This window comes from Monopterus albus, unplaced genomic scaffold (genome assembly GCF_001952655.1).
Source record: "Monopterus albus unplaced genomic scaffold, M_albus_1.0 scaffold352.1, whole genome shotgun sequence".
NCBI lineage: Eukaryota > Metazoa > Chordata > Actinopteri > Synbranchiformes > Synbranchidae > Monopterus > Monopterus albus.
This window is the reverse complement of record NW_018128232.1, coordinates 71,030-77,029: the sequence shown is the minus strand read 5'-3', so window position 1 is coordinate 77,029 and position 6,000 is coordinate 71,030. Positions and strand designations below refer to the sequence as shown.

Genomic DNA, 6,000 nt, shown 5'->3' with positions numbered 1-6,000 from the left:
TAGTAAAAGAGTGCAGGTCCTAGACTGGCCTGCCTGCAGTCCAGACCTGTCTCCCATTGAAAATGTGTGGCACATTATGAAGCACAAAATACAATGATGCATACCCCAGACTGTTGAGCAACTGAAGTCACATATCAAGCAAGAATGGGAAAGAATTCCACCTACAAAACTTCATCAATTAGTGTCCTCAGTTCCCAAATGCTTATTAAGCGTTGTTAAAAGGAAAGGTGATGTAACACAGTGGTAAAACTACTCCTGTCCCAGCTCTTTTGGAACCTGTTGCAGGCATCAAATTCAAAATGAGTGAATATTTACAAAAAACAAAGTTTATCAGTTTGAACATTGTGGTGTGTTCAATTAAATATGGGTCAAAAAGGATTTGCAAGTTATTTTATTCTGTTTTTATTTATATTTTACACAATGTCCCAAATTCATTAGAGTTGGGGTTTGTATATATTCATAACCAATGTATTTCTCATAGTCAAAATCCCCACCCTCTGCTCCCCATCTGGTTCTCAGACTTTCCCACAAGTCCAAAATGCCCTGAAACACATGACACATCAGTGGTCACAAGAAAAAGAGCAAAGCTAAAACAAAATGGGGGTGAGTGAAAGAGGGGAGAGGTTCAGATTTGGAGGGGGACAACAATAAACAGCAGCACTGCTTTACATAAAATCATGGAGCTCAGCCCGCTGACCTGAACACAGCAAGAGGCCGATTTTCTCACTGCCTGTCATCCATACATGATGTCACCAGCTGCTGTTTTTGTCAGCGGAGTTACACCGCCATACCTACACTCCGCTCCTCAAACACACAATCTGACTCATTCTCACATGCTTGCTGAAATAATTCATTACAAAGCCATGAGTGGGAAAAGGAAGAGGAGCTGACAGCTGAGAAACAATTGAATCAGCCTTGAATAAAGGGGAGAATGATGGTCAGAGAGAAGAACTAACAAAGCTATAAGGTTATTGAAGACAGGGGCTGTAGGGTGAATGCAGTATGAGTACGGAAGAAGTAATAACATTAGGAAACATCATATTAATGAAGTATTGACATTATGAAGCAATTAGTTACAACAAAAATGACAGTGTACACACTGAACAAAGCTTACAAAGATTGATGCCACAGGAAATGCCTCATATTAATATCTTGTATCTTTTCATCAAACTGTGCATGTTGGAAACATTAAAGAGGAAATCAAGACAGACCAAAAGAGCTAGAATATGATTTTCTTTGTATTTATACTTGAGCCAGTAACTGGGACTGGAGCCTCCCTGTAGAGTTTCAAAATGAAGGATGAAATGTAAAAAAAAAAATAAAGATGTTGTGTTAAGTGATTAAATTTAGGAAGAGATTGGCCTGTGGTTAAAATACAACCAACCCAATAAAACTCCACAAGTGGTTCCCACCTTCTGCTTTTTGCTACCGAGTTATCTAAACACATATTGCTGTATTAGCGAGGAGGGAGCCCCCACAACCCCACAGGCCCTCATCTGTTTTTCGTCTTCTGCGTTGAAACTGCAAACGTGGGCTGATGTTGGGTTCACAGCGCTGTATGTGGGGCTTAAGGTGCAGCCCTGGCCTTCCTTGATTTTGCACCCTGCCCCTCCACTCCATAACCCCTGCAATCAGTTTGTCTTTGTGGAAAGCAAACCCCCTCTCTCATCCACAGTTTGCACAGCACACTCACAGGGGCACAAACTGTCTTCATATTGTCAGGGTACCCAGGGGGATAGGGTTCATATAAGGCTGTCCCTTTCTGTCTATGTAGCCAAGGTAGGACTCTCAACCTTCTAACTCTCCTCCATGACACTTATCTTGCTACCTCCCCTGTCACAGAACAAACACACAGCCTGCCCATTACCACAAACACAACTCTCCTTGTGCATAATTGGGCATAATATTATTAGATTAACTCTTGCATAACAGAATCCCATCAGTTGATGTGATCTTAAAGTAGAGTCTGCCCATGTAATTTAAGGTGGCTTTTCACTCTGATTAAATTTAACTGGTGAAGTGGCACTCGGTTTTGAATAAACACATGTTGCCATTAAGATGTCAGGAAAAGAGCTGGAGGAGGGTGAGGGAAGAGGAACTCTGGGAGGAAGGAGTATTAAAAAGCTCCAGCAGTCATAAATGTTTGCCTTGACAGTGCACGCTCACATTCAGGGGATTACTAGTACTTTTTCTTGTATTTGTTTCTCATCTGAGTCACACCTCACCCTAAGCTCAAAACTCTGTGTGCACATGCTTTCTGTTAGCTTAAATTCACATTCACACAGCATTACACAGCCAGTGGCCACACTTGATTATGCCTCTGTTTATCCTGACTTCCTGCCTGCCCTCTTCCTCCCATCCTCCCTCCGCTCAGCTGTGCTCAAGCTCTCATTAGGAGGACTCTAAATGAGCTGGACTGTGACACTAAAGGCTTTTCTTTGAGTTTTGCTCCAGACTTGGCTTTTTTTTTCCCCCCTGCATATTTTTGGCTCCATTCTCTGTCCAATAGTGCTACAGCTAACACTCAAAGTCGCAATGTAAGGTTGAGGCTTATGACATCGAATGTGTCCGGTTTGTTCTGCTGTGGTTGGATTTAACGCATGAAGTCAGCACAGTACAGGTGTTCTGGGACGAGCCCATGTCTGTATCCAGTGTGCATGTGTGTGTTATCTGTATCTGCTTCTATATGTGGGTCTGTTTTTTCCTGCGAGTGGCCACCTGCCCATCACCCAGAACTGCAGCTAGCTGGTGCTGGGTGAGTGACCTATCAGTCTCCTGCAGCGTTACAGCACAGTCTGTGGGAGGGCTGTAGTTTACCAGCGCAGGACTATCCTACATGTGCAACCAGATGGCCTGTCCAGGGAGTGTCCAGGGAGTTTTAAAAACTTTACTTAGGAAATGCATCAAAATGATTTTCTGGTATGATTTATAGTGTGGGGTGAGGGTTAAGAGAGTAGTTAGTGTTTGTTGGTTGTAATGACCCATTTAAAGCATCCTCCCAGGCTTCTCCTCATGTACCTGAGCTTCATGTGAACCCAAGGGCCAAGTGCTGCTGCTCAGCACAGAATGTTCTGGATATTTCTCAGACAGCTGTGCCTGCCTCCACTTTATAGCTTTAACTGTCTCTCCATTCTGAGTTATTGCAGGTATTCATATTAGGATTTATTACTCTATGGGAAAAACGAGTAAGCTCATGAAATGTTTTCTCAGCCTTTTTTTCATGCCCTAATTTCGCCTCTTTACTTCAACTTCAAGCTTTTTGAAGGCCTGAGTGTGTTTCTCATGGTGGTTTACAGCATTCACAGATGTCTTTGTAGCCAACACAACATTTTCCACAGATCTTACCAGCAGACAAAGATGTAAGTAAAAACATTTGAAGATAATTGTGAGTTGGTGATATGGAAGTGCAGCAGACTGATGCTATTATTGTTCAAAGCTCTTGCTCTCATGGTAAGATTGTGACTGATGTGTCTTATGTCTATGGGGTGCATGTGGGAGAGCATGTGGTTAGGCTTGGATTACATTCTATCATATTTTTTTTTCATACACAGCCCCATGAAGGAGACGTGTATCCTCACAGGAACAGACTATTTACATTTAAGGATTCCATTAATGACACTGTATTTTTAAGCATTTTAAAGTGTGATTTGACAACCCCTATATGTAACAGACATCTGCTGAGAGACAAGTCTCCACTTCATCATGTTTCATAATATTTGTCTAATCCTGGTTCTGGCAGGTTAGCTCAGCTCCATCCCTGCACCCCTGTTAGCGGCCATGCCCAGATGGTGCTTTATTAGGAAACCAAAAGCCAAGAAACAATAAACAAGCCTGGCTCCAGAGCTCAGATCTCTCCATCTGATCAGACTGACCTCCCTCAAATGTTTTTCTGGAGTGCTCCACTTTTCCTTTTCTTGCCTTTTTTCCCCCTTTAGCTTTCTGCTTCTCCTCAGATAGGACAGTGCAAGAATCAGATAAAGTTTAAGAGCTGAAATGTTTCTTCCTCTTACATCTATAAGAACTGACTAAACATTGACCCAGAAGATTTTCATCTTTTTGTTTTTACATTCATAATGTAAAAACATTCATACATTCAGGAATCTATTCCTTAGACATGCCCAAACAATGAACTTCATAAATTCATTCCTGTCTTTTGCCTGCACAGATGGCATCCTACACACCCTTCACTAGGTCAGTCTCATGTGTTGAATGTTATGACACAGTTCTCAGCACTTTATATAAAGTATATCCCGCTTTTCAGACTCCTGAGAAAAGCCAGAGAAGCATTTCTCAATGTTTTCTATCTGCAGCCAGAGTCTCAAGGAACAAAGTATCTAACCTCTCCAACCTCTCAGCCAGAGCTCACCAAGCTGCCTAGGCACATACACTCATACATGCACCTTCTCACACCCACACGCCATCTTGCTGACACTCTCCACAAACAAAGAAGCAGAATGAACTCAGTCGACATTTACCTTTTGTTACCAGTAGTGGGGGTGTGTTTCCTGCAGTTATAGTTTCACCTGTGTATTGTATTGTGTCTTCACTGAGCTGCAGTGTTCAGGACTCATCCCTCTGTCTTTGTCTTTGTCCCAGTCTTCTGAGGTGCTCCCCTTCACTCAGTCCTTCTGATCTGCAGCTGAAAATATAAGCCCTTTAGTCAAGGCCCTACTTCCGAAGATGTTCCCTCTCTCTGCGGACTCAGCTGTCTGGGGCTCCGACTAGGGCATAGTTCAAAAGCCGGCCACTTCAGCAGACTGAGTTCCTACCACTGATGCCTTGAGTTTTTCACAAAAGATGGGGGAGACTTGAAGTGGGAGGGCAAGAGGAGGAAAAGAGGGGAGGAGGAGGGGATGAGGGTGTGTGAGATTGCTTCTTTTTTTTCCTTTCTGTTTTTTGGAGTGGCCCAACCTACCTCTGATGTCACCCTGGTGGAAAAAGACAGAATAACAGAGCTGCCTCATTAAGTTTCCCATCCTCACCAGTGGCATTCATGCTTTTTTTTTTTTTTTGAAGAAGTGGATTGAGTGAAAGGATGTAAGACCTGTTTGAATTCAGAAGTGCTTTGGAGCAGTCACAAGCTGCTTTGACCCTTTTGTTTTCAACTACAACCTCCAGTTCTTCTTCTCCTTTAGCAATGGGAAGAGCTGATTGTAATGTTGCTGAGCAGCTTCCAGTTGATCTCGGCTTGCTCCATATCACCGCTGACCTTTCTGTTAATGTGTTTAATGTGTTTAATGTGTTTTTTTATGCAGACATCTTTGAAAGCTCACCTTTTTAAATAAGTGGCTAAGAGGAGCAGACAGGAGGGTGTGTTCTTCCCACTATGTGACAGCTGTCACCCTTAGGTTTCTAACTTAAGCCTTTTTATACAGGTTTTGCTGTGTCTGTGTACACAGGCCGCATATTTTTGTCCGAACCCAACCCTTGCTTGACGCAGTTGAGTTTGTACAGTGTCTTCCCCTTGTCATTAAACGTCCAAAACCCGACCCGGACCTCAGCATAAACTCTGTCTGAACCTGTCAGTTCAGGTATCCACACTCTCATCCCTGACAGGTTCTCAGAGCATCGGGTGTAGTGGTTAAACCTTTAGGATCCTGCTCTTCTGCTCCTTCTCCCTATCACTCACGTTACCACTCATATGGTTTTAAACAGCTTCTCCTGCTCTGAGTGAGATCAGATAAGGTTGTGTTTTTGTGTGTGTGTGTGTGTGTGTGTGTGTGTGTGTGTGTGTGTGTGTGTGTGTGTCTGGGGTCCCGAAGATGAAGTGTGGCCCTTTTATTTGTTGGATCTGGTCCTGCAGTTCTGTTGTCATTGTTTATTTTTACATCTGCAGTGTTGTGAATGTGTGTGCACACATCCGTGAGTACAACGCCATTTGCCAAGAAGGGAGAGGTGCTGAGGGGTACTGAGGGGTGTTACATAGTCTGCTGTTTGGTAACTTTTCTTACATTTGCATTCAGTCTCGACGTTGGGGTGTGAAAGAAATGTTGAGCAGGA

At 43.2% G+C, this 6,000-nt stretch overlaps 2 protein-coding genes across 11 annotated transcripts in view; one reads left to right on the top strand and one right to left on the bottom strand.

The window, feature by feature from the left end:
• Positions 1-4,782, bottom strand: part of angptl1a (angiopoietin-like 1a) — a 20,500-nt gene extending 15,718 nt beyond the window's left edge. The window contains exon 1 of one of the 2 annotated variants that reach the window (XM_020625322.1): positions 4,476-4,782. The gene's annotated coding sequence lies outside the window, so the exon portion shown is untranslated. The remainder of the gene's footprint in view (positions 1-4,475) is intronic. The other variant, XM_020625323.1, reaches the window with a different exon arrangement.
• ralgps2 (Ral GEF with PH domain and SH3 binding motif 2) overlaps positions 1-6,000 on the top strand; it is a 79,354-nt gene that overhangs the window by 63,222 nt on the left and 10,132 nt on the right. The window lies entirely within an intron of this gene.